This window comes from Bombina bombina, chromosome 10, assembly GCF_027579735.1.
Source record: "Bombina bombina isolate aBomBom1 chromosome 10, aBomBom1.pri, whole genome shotgun sequence".
NCBI lineage: Eukaryota > Metazoa > Chordata > Amphibia > Anura > Bombinatoridae > Bombina > Bombina bombina.
The window spans coordinates 181,128,517-181,151,474 of NC_069508.1; the positions used below are offsets into that span (position 1 = coordinate 181,128,517).

The 22,958-nt window shown below is 37.7% G+C and overlaps 1 non-coding gene across 1 annotated transcript; it reads left to right on the forward strand.

Moving 5' to 3' along the window:
- Window positions 1-13,223: 13,223 nt before the first annotated feature.
- LOC128641470 (U5 spliceosomal RNA) lies at window positions 13,224-13,339 on the forward strand. Its single transcript, XR_008399501.1, has one exon. It is a non-coding gene; the product is annotated as a U5 spliceosomal RNA (small nuclear RNA).
- The last annotated feature ends 9,619 nt before the right edge of the window (window positions 13,340-22,958 follow it).

Genomic DNA, 22,958 nt, shown 5'->3' on the forward strand with positions numbered 1-22,958 from the left:
ATCGCATGCACAATGGAAATATTACTCTTTCTGCTGGCGTTCTCAAGTCTGTAGCATCACGTGACAAACTATCTGCATGTGGATCGCGTGTGCACAGAGCGATGATGTCAAACTGCGCAGAATCTGTAGAATAAAAAATGGTGGTGCGTGCTCCCGACAAATGCTGTGCCTGTGGATCACGAATGCACAGAGCGATGATGTCAAACTGCACAGAATCTGGAGAATAAAATACGGTGGCGCGTGCTTCAGAGGGCTACCTGTAAAGACCTCTGTGGTTGGCTTGTATAATAAGCCACATGGAGGGAATGTAAAGAATAGAATTTATCATTCAAAATATCTACACATTAATGGTAATATTGAAAATACATGCCTAATGTTTTTATTAAGTCTTCCCATATTTGCAATGTGTTTTTTTTGGGGTTTACTGTGCATATGTTACAGTCATAATATGTAAATAATATAATATGCAAATAATATGTAAATAAGGGAGTCAGGTTTTCATGATGGTCTTTATGTCTGAGGATTCCAGACTCGGTACAATATCCTAGCTAAAGCAAACTGGTATTTTGTTTTCATTCAATTACAATTGTTATGGTCTGAGAATGTTAAATAATATATATATAGAGGCCTAGTTATCAACGTGTCAACTTACCTGCCTTCGCTGGCCCAATACGCTCGCCTACCATCGCTGCTGCGGACCTGCAAAATTTTGCCTAAGTTATCAATAAATCTGTCAAAAAGCCACGCACCAAGTACGGGGCGATGAGCAGCGGACTGTGAGAGTTATCACTCATCCGATCTTGCTGCTCTTTGGCTTTTTGACAGCTTTATTGCTAGCCTGTCACTAAGCACCCACACTAAACTACACTGTTCTACCCCTTATACCGGTGCCCCCGGAGCCCCCCGCAACTCAATAAAGTTATTAACCCCTAAACCGCCTCTCCTAGACCCCGCCACAACTCTTATAAATGTATTAACCCCTAAACCGCCGCTCCCGGACACTGCCGCCACCTACATTATACCTAGTAACCCCTATCCTGCCCCCCTATACCGTCGCCACCTATAATAATGTTATTAACCCCTATCCTGCTGATCCTGGACCTCGCCGCAACTAAATAAATAGTTTAACCCCTAAACCGCCGCTCCCGGACCACGCCGCAACCTATATTAAACTTATTAACCCCTATCCTGCCCCCCCCCCACACCGCCGCCACTGTAATAAAATTATTAGCTCCTATATCTAAGTCTAACCCTAACCCTAACACCCCCCAACTTAAATATTAATTAAATAAATCTAAATAATATTTCTATTATTAACTAAATTAATGTTATTTAAAACTAAATACTTACCTATAAAAAAAACCCTAATATAGCTACAATATAAATAATAATTATATTGTAGCTCTCTTTGGATTTATTTTTATTTTACAGGTAACTTTCAATTTATTTTAACTAGGTACAATAGCTATTAAATAGTTATTAACTATTTAATAGCTACCTAGCTAAAATAAAGAGAAATTTACCTGTAAAATAAAAACTAACCTAAGTTACAATTACACCTAACACTACACTATACTTTAATAAATTATTTCTATTTAAAACTAAATACTTACCTGTAAAATAAACCCTAAGATAGCTACAATGTAATTAATAATTACATTGTAGCTATTTTAGGATTTATATTTATTTTACAGGTAACTTTGTATTTATTTTAGCTAGTTAGAATAGTTATTAAATAGTTATTAACTATTTAATAACTACCTTGCTAAAAGAAATACAAAATTACCTGTAAAATAAATCCTAACCTAAGTTACAATTAAACCTAACACTACACTATCATTAAATAAATTAACTACAAATAACTACAATTAAATACAAGTACATAAACTAACTAAAGTACAAAAAATAAAAAAAGCTGTTACAAAATATAAAAAAAAATAAGTTACAAACATTTATTAACCCCTATCCTGCCCCCCCACACCGCCGCCACTGTAATACAATTATTAACCCCTAAACATTTACAAACATTAATAAAATTATTAACCCCTAAACAATTACAAACATTTATTAACCCCTATCCTGCCCCCCCACACCGCCGCCACTGTAATAAAATTATTAACCCCTAAACCTAAGTCTAACCCTAACCCTAACACCCCCCAACTTAAATATTAATTAAATAAATCTAAATAATATTTATATTATTAACTAAATTAATCCTATTTAAAACTAAATACTTACATATAAAATAAACCCTAATATAGCTACAATATAAATACTAATTATATTGTAGCTATCTTAGGATTTATTTTTTATTTTACAGGTAACTTTCAATTTATTTTAACTAGGTACAATAGCTATTAAATAGTTATTAACTATTTAATAGCTACCTAGCTAAAATAAAGAGAAATTTACCTGTAAAATAAAAACTAATCTAAGTTACAATTACACCTAACACTACACTATACTTTAATAAATTATTTCTATTTAAAACTAAATACTTACCTGTAAAATAAACCCTAAGATAGTTACAATGTAATTAATAATTACATTGTAGCTATTTTAGGATTTATATTTATTTTACAGTTAACTTTGTATTTATTTTAGCTAGTTAGAATAGTTATTAAATAGTTATTAACTATTTAATAACTACCTTGCTAAAAGAAATACAAAATTACCTGTAAAATAAATCCTAACCTAAGTTACAATTAAACCTAACACTACACTATCATTAAATAAATTAAATAAATTAACTACAAATAACTACAATTAAATACAAATACATAAACTAACTAAAGTACAAAAAATAAAAAAAGCTAAGTTACAAAAATTAAAAAAAATAAGTTACAAACATTTAAAAAATATTACAACAATTTTAAGCTTATTACACCTAATCTAAGCCCCCTAATAAAATAACAAAGCCCCCCAAAATAAAAAAATGCCCTACCCTATTCTACTTTAAAAAAGTTCAAGGCTCTTTTACCTTACCAGCCCTTAAAAGGGCCTTTTGCGGGGCATGTCCCAAAGAAAACTGCTCTTTTGCCTGTAAAAGAAAAATACAACGCCCCCAACATTAAAACCCACCACCCACATACCCCTAATGTAACCCAAACCCCCCCTTAAAAAAACCTAACACTACCCCCCTGAAGATCATCCTACCTTGAGTTGTCTTCAGCCAGCCGACCCACCGATGGAACCGAAGAGGAGATCCAGAGCAGCAGAAGTGATCCTCCAAGGGGCGCTGAAGAAGTCTTCCATCCGATGAAGTCATCATCCAGGCGGCGCTGAAGAAGTCTTCCATCCGGGCGATGTCATCTTCCAAGCGGCGCTGAAGAAGTCTTCCATCCGGGCGATGTCATCTTCCAAGCGGGGTCTTCAATCTTCTTTCTTCAGGATTCATCTTCATCCCACCGACGCGGAACATCCTTCTTCCCAGACGAAACTAACGACGAAAGAAGGCTCCTTTAAGGGACGTCATCCAAGATGGTGTCCCTTCAATTCCGATTGGCTGATAGGATTCTATCAGCCAATCGGAATTAAGGTAGGAAAAATCTGATTGGCTGATTGAATCAGCCAATCAGATTGAGCTCGCATTCTATTGGCTGACCGGAACAGCCAATAGAATGCGAGCTCAATCTGATTGGCTGATTGGATCAGCCAATCGGATTGAACTTCAATCTGATTGGCTGATTCAATCAGCCAATCAGATTTTTCCTACCTTAATTCCGATTGGCTGATAGAATCCTATCAGCCAATTGGAATTGAAGGGACCCCATCTTGGATTACGTCCCTTAAAGGAGCCTTCATTCGTCGTTAGTCCGTCGGGGAAGAAGGATGTTCCGTGTCGGCGGGATGAAGATGGATCCTGAAGAAAGAAGATTGAAGACCCCGCTTGGAAGATGACATCGCCCGGATGGAAGACTTCTTCAGCGCTGCTTGGAATATGACATCGCCCGGATGGAAGACTTCTTCAGCACCGCCTGGATGATGACTTCATCGGATGGAAGACTTCTTCAGCGCCCCATTGGAGGATCACTTCTGCCGCTCCGGATCTCCTCTTCGGTTCTATCGGTGGGTCGGCTGGCTGAAGACAACTCAAGGTAGGATGATCTTCAGGGGGGTAGTGTTAGGTTTTTTTAAGGGGGATTTGGGTTAGATTAGGGATATGTGGGTGGTAAGTTTTAATGTTGGGGGGGTTGTATTTTTCTTTTACAGGCAAAAGAGCTGAATTCTTTGGGGCATGCCCCGCAAAAGGCCCTTTTAAGGGCTGGTAAGGTAAAAGAGCTTTGAACTTTTTTAATGTAGAATAGGGTAGGGAATTTTTTATTTTGGGGGCTTTGTTATTTTATTAGGGGGCTTAGATTAGGTGTAATTAGCTTAAAATTGTTGTAATATGTTTTAAATGTTTGTAACTTATTTTTTTTATTTTTTGTAGCTTAGCTTTTTTTATTTTTTGTACTTTAGTTAGTTTATGTAATTGTATTTAATTTTAGTTATTTGTATTTAATTTATTTAATTAATGTAATGATAGTGTAGTGTTAGGTTTAATTGTAACAGGTTAGGATTTATTTTACAGGTAATTTTGTATTTCTTTTAGCTAGGTAGTTATTAAATAGTTAATAACTATTTAATAACTATTCTAACTAGCTAAAATAAATACAAAGTTACCTGTAAAATAAATATATATCCTAAAATAGCTACAATGTAATTATTAATTATATTGTAGCTATCTTAGGGTTTATTTTACAGGTAAGTATTTAGTTTTAAATAGAAATAATTTATTAAAGTATAGTGTAGTGTTAGGTGTAATTGTAACTTAGGTTAGTTTTTATTTTACAGGTAAATTTCTCTTTATTTTAACTAGGTAGCTAATAAATAGTTAATAACTATTTAATAGCTATCGTACCTAGTTAAAATAAATTGAAAGTTGCCTGTAAAATAAAAATAAATCCTAAGATAGCTACAATATAATTATATTGTAGCTATATTAGGGTTTATTTTACAGGTAAGTATTTAGTTTTAAATAGGATTAATTTAGTTAATAATAGAAATATTATTTAGATTTATTTAATTAATATTTAAGTTGGGGGGTGTTAGGGTTAGTGTTAGACTTAGGTTTAGGGGTTAATACATATATTATAGTTGCGGCAGGGTCAGGGAGCGGCGGTTTAGGGGTTAATACATATATTATAGTTACGGCGGGGTCAGGGAGCGGCGGTTTAGGGGTTAATACATATATTATAGTTGCGGTGGGCTACAGGAGCGGCGGTTTAGGGGGTAATCATTTTATTAGAGTGGCGGTGGGCTCCGGGAGCGGCGGTTTAGAGGGTAATAACTTTATTTAGTTGTGGCGGTGTAGGGGGGACAGATTAGGGGTGTTTAGACTCGGGGTACATGTTAGGGTGTTAGGTGTGGACAGCTCCAATAGGAATCAATGGGATGTCTGGCAGCAGCGAACATGAACTTTCGCTATGGTCAGACTCCCATTGATTCCGATGGGATCCGCCGCCCTCCAGGGCAGCGGATTGAAAACCAGGTACGCTGGGCCAGAAAAGTGCTGAGTGTACCTGCTAGTTTTTTGATAACTAGCAAAAGTAGTCAGATTGTGCCGCACTTGTGTGCGGAACATCTGGAGTGACGTAAGAATCGATCTGTGTCGGACTGAGTCCGGCAGATCGAAGCTTACGTCACTAAATTCTACTTTTGCCGGTCTCTAGCCTTTGATAACTAAGGCGAATCAGCCTCGCCACAAATACGCTGCGGAATTCCAGCGTATTTGAGGTTGACGGCTTGATAACTACCCCCCATAGAGTGAAAGTATAAAAACGTATTGATCTCCAGAACTTGAAATCTTATGATGCAAAACTGAATTTTGGAATATGCAAATTTTTTTTTATTTTTTTTTTTAATTCTTTTTATTAGTATGTTAACAGCATTGTAGATGTTACATGACAGTTGTAGAGTTTTGGACATCTTAAAGTCAGTGATAAAAAATAAAAAATAAAAAAAAACCAAGAACATTTAAGTAAAGTTCCTACATTACTTTACGATAGTATCAATAAAACAATACAAAAACCAAGAATATGGAGTCATTTTACTTTGGGATTCCACAACCAATAATAATTCTTGTATATTCTTTAAGTTAATTGTCAAGTAAATATCAAAGCCTAGTTCTCTTCCCGTATTTCTGCATACTTAAGACTAATTCTGCAGTCTTATGATCTTTTTTCCTATCTTTTCTCTGTCCCTTCCCTCTCTTGGGAGGGGAAGAAGAGAGGAGGGTATAAGATGTTGTTGCTGTTCACTCTACAACTTATTCAACTGTGACATTTTTATATACCTGCTAGAGGACCGAGGGGGACAGGGACAGGGAGGAGATGAAAGGGAGAAAGAGAGAAAAAAAAAAAAAGGGAGGCGGGAGAAGGCCAATAGGATTATGAAGAAAAGAGAGAGGAGAAGCCTAATATATGTCCAACCTCCAAGGTCACCATACTCCCAGTAGTACCAACTCTGAATTCTGGAAAAGGGACATTAAATGTTCTATTTCTCCTGGGGGTAAACTTTTTATATACAAGGACCACTTCTGAAAAAAGAAATGAATATCGCAATCATTGTTCATATCAGTAGCATATTGTTCTATAACACATTGTTTAAGTAAGTAGTTTTTTATTTCTGAAAAACAAGGTACTATAGGTTTTTTCCAGTAACGGAAGATTGAGTTTCTGACTGTAAGAATGATTATATTAATTAACTTCTTGTGAGAGTGTGCTTCCAGGTCTTCACATAGAAGAATAATATGAGATAAGGAAAGCCCAATATAAGACGATTTCCGTGTTCTAACCTTCCAGTGGTTAACCTTATGCCATAGCTGTCTTACTTTGGGACAGTCCCAAAGCATATGTTTCAAGTCTGCAGCAAAGAGAGAGCATTTTGGACAAACTATAAATTGTGAATTCCCCCATTTAATTCCTTTTAGTGGAGTATAATAAGCCAGATAAAGCAACTTTACATGGGACTCTCTCCAAGTAGAGGACTATGTTGTAATTGCTACATTTTCAATTGATTTTTGAATCATCCCCTGATTAGTATTTAATTGGGGGCTAAAACTGTTTCATTGTTGGGATAGGTCTCCCAGGTTCAGGTCTCCTCTTTTGGAGAGAGTAATAGCTGATACCATAGGGAGATTTAATATATTCCCCCTCTCACTAATGGGATCCATTTCTCAAACGCTCTCCATGACCAGTTCCATCTGTGTTCCGTGGCCAGAGAAAAAACATAGTGTCTTGCTTGTAAGTATGCAAAGAAATCATCTTTTGAAAGATTATATTCAGCTTTGAGTGTGTTAAAGTATTTAATAGAGAGTAAATTTGTATCCACCATAGACGAGACATTCTCTAAGCCCAGATTTCCCCATCTCTTGAATACTGAAGATTGAACACCTAGCAGGAATTCCGGGTTGCCTATGAACGTTTGAAATCTTGGAATATGTGAGTCTACTCCTAACATTATAAATAATTTCCAAAATGCCTGAATCGGTGTAAAAATAGTTTTAAGATGTTTAATAGATTTAGGTAATAATCTACAATGGATAAGGGAAGAAGAGAGATAAGGATAGGTTATGTTACGCTCTAATATATTATTGGTAAAATAATCCGACTGTAATATCCAGTCAGGTATTAGTCTTGATAAAAAAACAAGATTGTAGAGTCTTAAATCTGGGACAGCCAAGCCCCTGTGTTCCCTTGCCATGGAGAGTTTATTCAAGGAAATTCTTGGTCTTCTATTCTGCCAAATGAAGCAATGTAGCGCTGTGTTAATGTCACTTAGATCTTTTGTCTTAAGAAGAACTGGAGTGTTCTGTAATACATATAGTATTTTGGGTAGAAGAACCATCTTAAACAAAGCAACTCTCCCTGACATTGAGAGTGGGAAACTCTGCCAAATTTTCATGCTACCTTTAATTTTTTCAAGAATTGTAGTTATGTTGAGTTCATACCAAAGTGATGGTTGAGAAGAGCTATAGATCCCTAAGTATTTGAAAGCTTTTGTTACTAGTTGAAACTGGGCATCTAAACAAGAATTTGGCTCCTCCTTTAGCCACAGAATCTCTGATTTGGAGGAATTAATTTTATAACCAGAGAATGAGCCAAATTGGTCAATAATAGAGAGGAGCTTGGGAAAATTAATAGTAGAATTTGAGACATAAAGAAGAATATCACCTGCATACAGCAGTTTTATCTTCAAATCGATTTGTCTAATCCTAATCCCTTCTATCCGGTGTCTTATCATGATAGCAAGAGGTTCGATTGCTACATCAAATAGAAGTGGGGATAAAGGGCAGCCTTGACGTGTTCCTCGCTTCAACGCTACTTCTGTGGATTGCAAATTATTAACAAGCAATCTTGTATAGACATTTTGATGTGTTCTTTCGATGAATTTAACTATGTTACCTTTAAAGCCAAATTTATCTAATGTTGTTAATATATGATCGTGATGGATTGAATCGAAAGCCTTTTCTGCGTCAAGTGTAATAATCACCGCATCCAAAAAAATCAGATCTTGATTCTCTAGTAAATTAAAGTGATCAATAGTTAAGAAGATTTCCCTGATTTTAGCTGCTGAGTTTCTATTATTAAGAAATCCTGCTTGATCTTTATGAATTATGGTGGATAGTGCTGGTTGCAGTCTGGAGGCTAAAATGGAAGCTAATAATTTATAATCAGTATTAAGAAGCACTATTGGTCTATATGATTCTTCTTTAAGTGAATTTTTCCATGATTTTAGAATCAGCATTGTAAAGGATGCGAAAAAACTAGGGGGAATTAAAGTATCCTGCATGAAAAAGTAATTGTATAGATTCTTCAAATGAGGAACTATTTGTTGTCTTAGGATTTTATAAAATTCATTGGGCAGAGAGTCTGGCCCTGGGGCTTTATTTAGAGGCAGATTTTGAATAGCTTTATTTATCTCAACCTCGGATATAGGGGAGTTAATAAACTGTAATGTATCCATAGTTATAGATGGATAAACTATTCTCTCCCAGAAATTTTCTCTAGATGATTTATTAGATTCTCTGTGAGTGTATATCCCTCTATAGTAGTCCAAAAAGATCTCTAATATTTCTTCAGGGGTTTCAAATATATTATCTCCTTTTTGAATTCTTTGTATCACCAGTGTTTTATTACTATTTTTAACCAGGGTGGCCAATAATTTGCATGATTTATTACCATGTCTATAAAACTTAGTTTGAAATCTCAAATCTTTCTGGGTGGTTTCTTTTAACAGGAAGATATCTCTTTCTTTTTTGGCCTTGGTGTAATCCGCCCAGTTTTTAGATGTTTTGGAATGAAAATAGCGATTGTAGGAGTCAGTAACAGAGCGAGAGACTTCTTGCTCTCTTTCTCTGTGCTTCTTTTTTAGCATAACATTATAGGCCAAGATTTCCCCCCTGAGAACTGCTTTACCCGATTCACAGAATATAACGGGCCTATCAATATATTCTCTGTTAAAATGTGAGAACTCGCCATACTTATCATTAATCCAATTTTTAAATTTAATATTATTATATAAATATTTAGGAAAAACAAAGCGCCGAGGTTGGCCAAGATAGTTCCTATTATGAATTTGAAGGAGAATTGGAGCATGATCCGACAGACAAATGGAGTAAATATCAGTTTTAATTTTCATTCTAGCAATAGTATCATCTACCAGAAAAATATCTATTCTCGACAGAGATTTGTGAGTTTTTGATAAACACAAATATTTTCTGGTTTCCGGATTTTGAATCCTCCAGATGTCTCTCAGAGCAAGATTTTGGGAAATGGTTCCGAATAGTTTGCTTTCTAAATTGTCCCTTTTAGTTTTCCTGGGGTTAGGTTGTTGCCTAAGTCTATCCAAAGAATAATGTGGGGCCATGTTAAAGTCTCCGCCCAGTATGAGGCTACCCTGACCAAACTGCATCATCCTCAACTGAAGTGAGTCCCAAAAATCACTACAGAAATAATTAGGGGTATACACATTACAGAATATATAAATTATATCATTAAGCTTTATTTTAAGAAGAAGATATCTGCCTTCAGAATCAGTATCCACGGATATAACTTCATGTTTGATCTTTTTCCCAATTAAAATAGCTACTCCCCTTTTCCTCCTCAGACTGGGGGTAGCAAATACATTTCCTACCCAGGAGGTTTTTAACTTTTTTGCTTCCTCAATACTTAGATGTGTTTCTTGAAGTAATACGATATCACTATTCAGTTTTCTCAAATGTGCTATAATAGCTTTACGTTTGATAGGGGATACAATACCTCCTACATTCCACGAGATGATATTCAATACAGCTCCTCTATTCATATCTTTTCAGAAAGGGGAGAAGGGAAAAGAAAAAGGGAGAAAAGGGGAGAGGAAAGAATTTTTTTTATTATTATACTTAAAAATTTGGGGGAAGGGGAAACCCTGTCCTCTCAACCCAGCCCCCTCCCCTCCACCTCTTATGCAAACATTAGATCTAAAACCTTTCCCATGTACTAAAAAAGAATCAGGCCTATTCAGCATGTTAAAGGTCGTGAATTTTACCTATCTCAATTTAGGTTCTCTTGTTCCTTCTTCCCCTATCTAGTTCCTGAGAGAATGTGTCTGACTACCTGCGACTTCTCTGCATCTCCCGATTTATCAAAAAAATAAGTTTGATCTTGGGTTGTTATTTTTAACCTGGCTGGGTACATTATAGTAGCTTGATGAGCTTAGTTCACAATGGAGATAAATCTTTCCTTTTAAGGGACGTCTCATATGAGAAGTCCTGAAAGAGGAAGATTTTAGAGCCCTCTATTGAGATAGGTTGTTTTTTTACGGTAGTGTCGTAGGAATATTACTTTATTCTGAAAATTCAGGAATTTAGCCACAATTGGCCTCGGTCTGGGGTTTGTACCTGCATTAGACATTGGACTGCCTAGCCTGTGTATTCTCTCTATAACAAAGGGTACTTGAGGGGTAGGAATATCCAATAATTGTGTCAGTGTCTCCAAAATAAATTTGGTTAGATTTTCCTGAGTTTTGTTTTCAGGGAGGCCAATAATCTGAATATTATTTCGCCTAGAGCGATTCTCCAGGTCTTCAATCTTATTTTGTAATTTATCTATAACCAGGCTATTATTAGCAATTGTAGATCTGAAAGACTCTTGTGTGTCTTCCAGGTCTGATATCCGATTTTCTGCTTCTTGAATTCTGTTTGAAAATTGCCTGACTTCAGTGGTGATATCTTGTTTAATTTCATCTTTAAGGGCATCTAATTTTGGGGTGAGAGCTCCAGAAATACTTTCTACTAATCCCTGCATATCCAAACCCACAGTGTTTTTAGTGATACTAGTGGGTGTGAGATGAACTTCAGCAGAAGTTTCTATTGAGTTTTTATTCCTCCTTTCCCTTGACTTTGCAGCCATGGTAGAGGAGGAGTGAGGAGAGTGATTAGGTGAATTAAGAAATGTATCCATTAAATTGTGGTAGTGTGTGAATGTGAAAAAAACCGCCAAAAAAATCAAACCCTCCCCACAGGATAACCCTGGGGGGGGAGGTGAGGTAAAAAAGGTGAAATGAGAGGAGAGAAAAAAAAGGGGGAAAACCCCAAACCCTTTAGTGAGGTATTGTGAAAGTGATTTGTGTTGAATTTAGAAAATAAAATTAAACGTGGATTTAGGATGTGCAGCTAAGATAAGAAAAAAAGTATTTTAGATCAATAATTAAACAATCGAAAAAAAATATTTCAGGGCTTCCAACTTTGCTATGTAACTTTAACCCTTATTATATAGCTCATCAGAGAAAAGAAACCCCCTTGTTTAGGCATAACTAGAGAGGGATGTTAGCAATCAAAAGAAAAAAAAAAATCTGAAATTTTACATAAACAAATTATAAGTCAGTTTGAAGTCAAGGCGTAAGCTTTAAGTAAAAAAAAAAAAAGTGGGGGGGAGGAGGGGGGAGTCAAACCACACAATAAATGTTCTCTTTCCCTTTTATAGACTATTTCTTGTTTACAGAGAATAATATATATACTAAAGCCAATTGGGGAAGTTTTAATGTATTAATGCCTTCCTCCTTAGAAGCGCAGCTATGTTCTCACTGCCAGATGGTACAGGGGAAAAAGCAACAAAATGTCCAAGACCACCCACCACTCAGCAGAATGGAAAGGGAAAAAAACAAAATAAAGTTAGTGTAACAAATCACTTAGTTAGCCGGTTCAGATTTATTTTACCCCCTCATGCGATCATCTGTTGCTCCATGCTAAGAGAGTAATACATAATGTTCGCCTCCTTTCCCCACTCCTTTCCCTTATTTTCCCCTTCTTTCTCTCCACTTGCTCTTGCCCCTCTGATCAGATGAGAGTCAAGCTAAGATTTAATGTTGTAATGCCATGGGCAAAGAGAATATCCGACAAAGTATGGGGTAGTAAGGTCTGTGGGTTATTAGCGGGTTAAGCTGGCGTCCAGGGGACAGGGATTAGTAGCGATTAGCAAGCCAGTCCAGTAATGTTATAGTAACAGTCTCACCTTTAGCCTCGCCTTTAGCCTTCACTCTTTCTGTATTACCTTATCGGTTGAATGTATAGCTCCCTTGATCACATATAAGTTGACTTGGGACACCCGCATTGAAGAGAACGGCTGCAGCCTCTAATAATACTTTCCAACTGCTGAGCCTTTGGCGTCTCCTCCCTTCACGCAGCAGCAGCCACTGACAGTAGGAGTAGTCAGGGAGCTGAAACCACCGTAGTCGGACTCCAGCCTACAGCGTGAGACTCCAGCCAACAGCGTGAAATCCGGTCCAAAGCAACAAATCAAGTTGTCGCTCTCCCTCTCGCAGCACCGGTGGTAGGGAGAGATGTCTTGTTACACGGCCCACCACTCAGGGTGCAAGGCAAAAGAGATAGGCCCCTGGTTCTTCTCTATTTCCCCAGGTACAAGTGTGATGATTTCCACTTGTGAGATCCACGAGCGTTCTCAGCTCAACAGCGTACTGTCTCCCAGTCCCTTGGGCTAGAGGCACGAACAAACCGCCTAATAGAACTTGCAGGGTTGTGAGGAGCAGCGTGCAACACGTCTAGGCTCCTCCTCCGGATCTCTACAATTTTCCATACATGGATACATATTTTTATATATATATTTTTTAAATGACACCAAGTTTTATCTCTCTGATCTCTCTGCACTAATCTTCCCTTCTAATTTTACTAATTTCTTTACATGCTTAAATTTCTCTCCAGATTTATTAAATCTTTTACTCTTTATTAAGGATTTCTGTGGAGAGGAACAATTATGAGACTAATAGAATTTGTTGAGGATTTGTCACATTCATAGCTACATTATCATTGAACTAAAGTATAATGGGAATTTATACAATAATATAGAGAGTGTAAGCAGTTAGGTTTCTGGTATAAATATGGTTTTTCTATTAGAGTGTTGCTATTATGAGAGAGTGCTGCATACTCACTGACCACACAAGTGATCTAGTTTATTACACAGAGCAGATTTACTAATGGGTTTTTCTAGATTCACCGATCCTCAAATGATATAGAAAAAGCAAACCTAGTGCTGGTATCAAGAGAAAATAAATACTGTATTAGATGAAACTCCAGAGCACCTCAGCCATTACAACTCTCCCTATAGGCTGTTAAAGGGACAGTCAACCCAAAAATTACTGTTACTTATTTAGATTAGTTAATTAACAATCTTTACATCAAACTCTAGCCCAATTTTCATCTAAATAAACTTTGGCAGAAAATACACTTACTAGATCTCATCTGGCTGTTTTGAAATGGCCACCTGACTCCTCCTTCTCTGACGTCTCCCAAAAGCTTGAGCTGCAGCACTAGTACAGGAACTTCTCGTCCCTGCGCGCTCATTTCATTGAGACACACATGTGGCACCCCCCCCTCACTTTCTTTCAGCAGAACGGTCTGCACTAACACACCCACATTTATATGCAGCACATTATTATTATTCTTTTACAAGTAATTTATGTTTGTATAGGACCAGAAAAGCGTTCTTTTCCATGTTTATAAAGGTGTGGTGTGTAGCATGCACTATTGCTATTTAATACTACTGCATGGCTGATGTAAACTGTAGCTGTCTTACCTTCCCTGTCTCTGTATGTAGAATTTTCATAAAGTAAACAGATGCACAGTAATTGCTATAAACCCGCTTACAAATTGTGACAGTTTCAACAAATAATACAGCCTAAGATTCAGTAGTGAAGATCTCCAACCAGCAGCTTTGCGGCCCTTATAAGTTTAATGTAGCGGGAGGCGGAGGACAGAGTCTGTGTGAGAGTGGGCAGTGAGGAGCAGTGTGAGCTCCCGGGGTATGGATCTATACAGAACACCGGCACTCAGAGGAACGCAGCGGGAGTGCAGGTACTGTGTGTGACTGTGCGCTCTGTGCTTCCGAAGCTGCAGGAGCTTTTAGGGGAAGATAACAGAACAAGCATCGTTTACCTGGTGCTGTGTCCCTAGTACTTTTGGCTCCTTGTACTACCTGTTCTATAGCATATATGTATTTATACTGCTGCTGCTACCACTCCACACTTTAGGATATGAATCAGGGAACCGTTTGTGCTTACATCTCATTTTGTGCTGCACGCTCGTTATTCTCCTCATATCCATATTCATATCCTAAAGTGTGGAGTGGTACCAGCAGCAGTATAAATACATATATGCTATAGAACAGGTAGTACAAGGAGCCAAAAGTACTAGGGACACAGCACCAGGTAAACGATGCTTGTTCTGTTATCTTCCCCTAAAAGCTCCTGCAGCTTCGGAAGCACAGAGCGCACAGTCACACACAGTACCTGCACTCCCGCTGCGTTCCTCTGAGTGCCGGTGTTCTGTATAGATCCATACCCCGGGAGCTCACACTGCTCCTCACTGCCCACTCTCACACAGACTCTGTCCTCCGCCTCCCGCTACATTAAACTTATAAGGGCCGCAAAGCTGTAGGTTGGAGATCTTCACTACTGAATCTTAGGCCTCGCTTCCATTGAGTCGTAATTCAGTTTGCGTGCACTCGCAAACCGTTAAATATGCTGTCGAAAGCAATAGCGTTTAACGACTGTTTCCAATGGCGCGTTATACCTCAATATCGGCTGCCGGACTTCGGCTGCCGAAAAGATTTTTGCGTCCCATAGAAAGTAATAGAAGCCGTTAATCGATAAATTATACCAGGTTTCCATTGAAAGCGCTAACCGTTAATACACTGTCGGAGGCTGTCGATACATTGAGAAATATTACCCCCAGCTCAACTAGGTGTAAAGGAGGAAAAAAGAGCTTTTTGAGGCCTATTTCTCATTGAAATAGCAAATCACAAAAAAATTATGAGTGTTTCAATGTACAAATAACATTATATATGCTACATTTATTGGTCCTATGTATAGGAATATTTGCACCCATGTTGTCATAGAAATTTCAATATGTATGTGCATATAAAAATATATGCAAGCACCACAATTATGGAACGACCTCCCGCACACTTTCAAACCTTCCCCATGCCTAATATCCTTTAAGAGATCCCTCTCTACATATCTCAAAACAGAATGCACCTGTCATTGTTGATTATATATTTCCTACCGGTTCTATGTTAAATTTTTGTGCATATATGGTGTATTATTATTATTTTTTATTTTATTGTACCCATTGTATCAATGCAATGTTTTGTGGACCCAGGACATACTTGAAAACCATAGAAATCTCAATGTATCTTTCCTGGTAAAATATTATAAAAATAAATAAAATATCTACCTATTCAAAATGAAACCTTTGCCCAGGGATGCTATATATAATCTCAATACATATAGAAAAATAATTCAAAGGAAATAAGTTGTTTATCATGAAGATGAGTTTTATTATTACAGATTTACCCTCATTCAAATGTAATTTTCAATGTGAAAATCATATTTATTCAATACAAAACGATGACACATTAAAGTTATAATGTGTCATAGTACTAATATTTATAAAATATATGTAATGTCATGTCTGCTAAAGCAGATAATACATTTGCAATATTTAGACTATTAACCAAAATACATAAGTGCTTAATATTACATACTTCAAGAGATATGAAGTATTGTCTTTAACATGGAGTTATTGAAACATTTTAAAAGTGCATTGTGCATTGGTCCCAGGGAGAGTCTGTGTCTGTTCATATGATGTCAATTAAAATGAATTAATCACCTCTATATCATGGCAATCACATATATGTTGTATATACATCAGTGCATAAATATCCTAAAGATACATTTATCTAATTATTCTAAATATTGAATAATAATCTTGACAAAAAGGAGTGCATTAGTCATGATAGGTATTAGTCATGATAGGTATATATTTCAGATATTACATTCCACATAGGACTATAAGAATGAATGCAAGGTATTTGGCCATATCAACAGGAAGGAGTATTTACTTTTCAACTCTTCTATAACTGTATAACCCTTATTAGCTTCATCTGAAGGAGCAAACAACATATGCTTGTGGAATATAAATCATAACATTTACACATGTCACGTTGACTTATGTTAGATAGCATATACTGTATAAATTTCAGACACGTATCCCCAAGTATTCTTAAACGGCATAATATGATATCCTCAATAAAAGGACACATAAATTTATCAACAATGTACACCTGCATATTAATTGACATCATGTGAAATAAAAATGAATAAAGCTGTTCATTTTTAGCAGATAAACAGCTATTAGAATAATATTAAGATATATGTTCAAATTTGGATTAGAAAAATGGATGCATATTTATGAGATGAAAATCGCACTTAAAAAAGTGCTTTAGTGCAAAAATTAGATATGATATATCTTGGGTTGAAATAAAAGAATATTAATTAATTCTTGCGGCGGGATTTTGCCTTTGGAGGAGAGGTACTTAGGGGGGCAGTGTGGCGTCTTGTGCGACGCCCACCAGCTGAATGTGAGGCTAATAACCGCGATTCAGGGTCCTGCAGGGAGATGACAGAGGATGCAAGGGAGGATGGAGTTTGGGGCCTATCCGCGAGCCTCTCCACTGCCTCTGCCAGGCGGACGAGTGAGGCATTATGGATGTCCATTTGGCTCTGTATCCTTCTCAAATCCTGCTGCTGCTGGAGCCTGGACAGCCTAAGCTCTCTATGTATGAGCCTCAGTAGATCATCCTGCTGGGACTGTGCCAGACCCTGTTGTACATTTGGTGTCTCAGGAACTAATAATTGGCTGGTTCCAGGGCTGTCTCTCCGTATTGGTGACTGTGAGGTTGTCTGTGATGGCACTGTTGGCAATACATTGGTGGGTGCGGTGGGTGGTGGTGTGGATTCCTGTTGTGCCATAGGAGTGGGAGGCATATAGTACAGATGATGCAGATCTGTATGCTGCTGTGGTGGGTGCATCATCTGCTGCTGAGGATAATGATGTCGTGGTGGGTGCATCATCTGTTGCTGAGGAGGATGTTGTGGTGGGTGCATCATCTGCTGCTGAGGAGGATGTTGTGGGGGGTGCATCATCTGCTGCTGAGGAGGATGTTGTGGGGGGTGCATCATCTGCTGCGGTGGGTGCAGCTGTGGGGGCTGTGCCATTTGTTGCTGCGAAGTATGCATGAACTGCCATTGTTGAGGAGGATGAGTCTGCTGGGGTTCAGAACCCAAAACATGAAATGTTGTCTCCGAAGTAGATGGAGAAGGGCATGATACATCCTCCACCTCATATGCCCTAGGCTGCTGCATATCATCTTCTAAGAGGCTGATATAGGAGGTAGTGTCACCATAGATATCCTCATCCTCCTCAGTGAATGTAGGAACATCCTGCTGTGGTGTTGGTGCAGCTTCATACTCCTCCTGTTCGGAACCTACAAATAAATATACGGTATGTTTACATTATCTATCTAATAGAATATATTACTTTGTAGCATAACAATACAGACTATTATATTCCATATTTATGTGTATATATGTAAACACACACACATACACACACACACATACACACACACACACACATACACACACACACACATACACACACACATACACACACATACACACACACACACACACATACACATACACACACATACACACACACACACACACATACACATACACACACATACACACACACACACACACATATAGTGTGTTTGGGATAAAATCAAAGCATATATGACCATAACTGAGGAATCTTTATAGACTGTGTCTTAAAGGGACATTGTTAAAGGGACACTGTACCCAAATATTTTCTTTTGTGCTTCAGATAGAGCATGCAATTTTATTCAACTTTCGGATTTACTCCTATTTTCAAATGTTCTTTATTCTCTTGGTATCTTTATTTGAAATGCAAGAATGTAAGTTTAGATGGTGGCCCATTTTTGGTGAACAACCTAGGTTGTCCTTGCTGATTGGTGGATAAATGCATCCACCAATCAAAAACTGCTGTCCAGAGTTCTGAACCTAGAAAAAAAGCTTACATGTCTTATTTTTCATATAAAGATAGCAAGAGAATGAAGAGAAATTCATAATAGGAGTAAATTAGAAAGTTGCTTAAAATTGCATGCTGTATCTGAATCACAAAATAAAAATTTTGGGTACAGTGTCCCTTTAAGGACAATGACACATGATTTATATGAAATGCTTAATATTCTTGGATATTATATTATCAATATTCTTGCTTGTCGGAGCAGATATACAATACAGAGTGCTTGCTGAACATATTAAATACAACTATGTAAATTTAGATTCATAGCTAAACACAGATGGGTATTTATGATATACAACATATATACATCACATATATGGTTATATTTAATATTGAATATTCACCTTCATACACCTCTTCAGGTGGCACAGAGGTGTCCATTGTCCCCTTACATCCGTAAACAGATTCATCCGAGATGACATTGGACAGCATCTCCTCCCATGACCTTAGGTGTATTCTCTTGCTAGGACCACCACCTGTCCCACGTGCATATTTGGCCTGCTGTGCCAGCTTAGCTTTGGTTTCCCTCCTGCAGTCATGATAGCGGTGTTTAATGCTGGCAGTAGAACGATTACGTCCTAAGCAGCTGACTGCCACTCGAATCTCCTCCCACAGCTTATTCCGGACAGCCGGCCTCAGGTTAGGGTTCTCCAGCTGAGCTGCCCTCTCCAAGTATGCCTCAACAAGAGCCTCCTTCTCCTCCTCAGAGTACCTCTCCTCTCTTAGCCTGCCCTTCACACCTGAAGGGCCAGCAGACACAGACTCTCCCTCCTGTGACTGGGGACCAGCCCTCTCTACCTCCTCTGTCCCTGCAGGCTGTGACAGGCTACCACCAGCCCCACCCCCAGTTGCCACAGTCTGCCCCACTTTCCCTTTTCTTTTTGTGCCTAGCTGAGGCTGACTCCTCCTCACTCCTCCCACCTCCATTCCTCTTCCACCCTCTCTCCTTCCCTCCTCTGCCAGGGTTTGAGGAAGGACAAATCCTCCACCCAAACCTCTGCCCCTATTCCTGCCCATACTACTCCCTACTTCCCCCCTCCCCCTCCCTCTATCCACCCTCACCACTGCCCTCCCCCTAGCCACCCCCTTCCCAACTCCACTAGGCCTGTCCATCCCTTTCTCCTTCCTCCCTAACTCTAACCTAACACTAAAGTCCCTAGCTTACCTAACTACACTAATTCACCTAACTAAACCCTAAATTAAATAGCCCCAAAACTAACTACCTAACCTATCTAGACCCTAACTATCTCTATTCTATATCCCTCAAAATAAAAATAAAATGTGGGGGTGAAAATAAACAAAGGGATGTAAATGAAAAAGGAAAAACTAAGGAGGATTAGAACAAAATTATAGAAAAATAATAAGGGATGCAAATTAAGAAAGGGGTGAGCTATATAGTCAAATGAAACAAAAAATATGGGATGTTAAAAAAAAAAAATAGGATGGGCAAAATGTATATATAAAAAAACAAGTTATATAGTGAGGAAGGGAAGGGTAGTCAAAGGGGGGATGGGAAGTGGAATAAGGGGATTAATGAAAGGAGTAATAAAGGAAGATGGGGATATGGGGGTTAATGAAAAAAAAAAAATGTGAATGTGTTTGTATCAAATAAAAGTGTGTATGTGTGTGTGTGTGTATTTGTGTGTATAAACTAATGTGTGTTAATTAACTAATGTATGGATGTGTGTGTGTGTGTTCCTAATATTATATGAGGCCTACAATAAGAATATATGAAAATCAAATATCAAACTCTCCACTAACTCTCAAACAACTCTCAAAAACCCAAAACTCCTACCAACGCAACTAGCTCCCGTGTCTTTCTCTCTAGAGGCGATCACAGGTAAAGAGCGCAGGCGCAAACCGTTATTCTTATAGACAGAGGTCGGGTTACCATGGCAATGCACTTGTTATGGCGCGCTTTTCGACAAATCCGACATCGGTTGGCAACGCAAACTTACGTACGGCCGAAAAGAGCGACTGCGCGCAACACGCTAATCTTTTCAATGGAAACCTGGTACTAAAATGGAGCCGTAAATTACTTTTAGCTGTCGTCCGCTTCGGTAGCTTACGGCTCCATTTTTAACGACTCAATGGAAGCGAGGCCTTAGGCGGTATTATTTGTTGAAACTGTCACAATTTGTAAGCGGGTTTATAGCAATTACTGTGCATCTACATACAGAGACAGGGAAGGTAAGACAGCTACAGTTTACATCAGCCATGCAGTAGTATTAAATAGCAATAGTGCATGCTACACACCACACCTTTATAAACATGGAAAAGAACGCTTTTCTGATCCTATACAAACATAAATTACTTGTAAAAGAATAATAATAATGTGCTGCATATAAATGTGGGTGTGTTAGTGCAGACCGTTCTGCTGAAAGAAAGTGAGGGGGGGTGCCACATGTGTGTCTCAATGAAACGAGCGCGCAGGGACGAGAAGTTCCTGTACTAGGGCTGCAGCTCAAGCTTTTGGGAGACGTCAGAGAAGGAGGAGTCAGGTGGCCATTTCAAAACAGCCAGATGAGATCTAGTAAGTGTATTTTCTGCCAAAGTTTATTTAGATGAAAATTGGGCTAGAGTTTGATGTAAAGATTGTTAATTAACTAATCGAAATAAGTAACAGTAATTTTTGGGTTGACTGTCCCTTTAAAGGGACATAAAACAAGTTAAGATAGAGACAAAATGTAATAATATGTTATTAAATTAAATCATTAAATAAAAAATGTGGTTTTCATGTCCCTTCAGTCTTCTACTAATGATATTTTACAGCTTTAATACAGAACCAATAACGCTCATGAATCACTAAAAAGATAAAAACACTGCAATAGTTTTGCAAAGCATTGTGGGTATGCAAATACAAATCCCATTGCTGCTGTTGCACTTTTTGAGGAACTGGAAGTGATTTGCTGGGATAGATTCACTAACATCTCTTTAAGGGCTGTTACTCTCTCACCCCACTCGTGTCCGTCTTGCAGGGGAGGGATCAGTCAGATTCCATTACTGCAGCATTTACTGAGCATTTAATTATCTAATTATTATTATTATTTACATTTGCTCTGATCTGAACACTGGGGAATGGGTAATAAAGGGATTAACTATCTTTTAAAACAATAAAACATTTAGAGTTGACTGTCCCTTTAAGTTTACATACTGTATATAATAAGCACTGCAAGAAGCGTCACAATACAGATCTGTGATATATTTGTTACTCAGCTTTGTAACTGCCCTGTTGTAAATAGGGACACAAAATACTGTGGTTAAAGCATTTAAATTGTTATCTAAAGACAGCCTGAAATAATTTGTTGAGTGAAAAAAAGTAAACTAAATGGAATAATGAAATAATTTACATTTTGTTTCTTTTTGATCATTATCAGGGATTAAACAAATAATTTACAAGACCATGTTTATTTCCAACTTTATATCTAGTTTAATTGTATATTTTTTGGCAAGTAATAAAAAATTCTATTATTATACACATTGCAAAGCCCGCTTTACATCACCGGCTTACAAAAATTCCTTTAATAAAAAGGGGTGTTCTTTGCCTTCTCCTAGTGGAGATTCTGAAGATTTCTGTAAAGTTACTGAGCTGGTTCCCTGCAGACACTAACAAGCTGAGGGTGAGGATTTTTTGTTTACTGAGGTTAATATAGTGATAGCATTAAAGGGTCATGCAATTCAGTACAATCATATTTAGGGACTACATTAAAGGTAGTTTAAATATATATTTTTTTTCCTTAGAAAATGTTTCAGCTAGACAGCCCCTTGCTGAACTCCGTGTAATGAGCCAGCAGCAAGCACCAATCACAGTTCATATTCAAATGAGCTGTATGCATAATTAATTAGTACATGTGCGCTCTCAATCGCATGCACAATGGAAATATTACTCTTTCTGCTGGCGTTCTCAAGTCTGTAGCATCACGTGACAAACTATATGCATGTGCATCGCGTGTGCACAGAGCGATGATGTCAAACTGCGCAGAATCTGTAGAATAAAAAATGGCGGTGCATGCTCCTGACAAATGCTGTGCCTGTGGATCACGAATGCACAGAGCGATGATGTCAAACTGCACAGAATCTGGAGAAAAAAATATGGTGGCGCGTGCTCCAGAGGGCTACCTGTAAAGACCTCTGTGGTTGGCTTTGTATAATAAGCCACATGGAGGGAATGTAAAGAATAGAATTTATCATTCGAAATATCTACACATTAATGGAAATATTGAAAATACATGCCTAATGTTTTTATTAAGTCTTCCCATATTTGCAATGTGTTTTTTTTGGGTTTACTGTGCATATGTTACAGTCATAATATGTTAATAATATAATATGCAAATAATATGTAAATAATATAATATGTAAATAATATAATATAATATGTAAATAAATAATATAATATGTAAATAAGGGAGTCAGGTTTTCATGATGGTCTTTATGTCTGGGGATTCCAGACTCAGTACAGTTTCTCAGC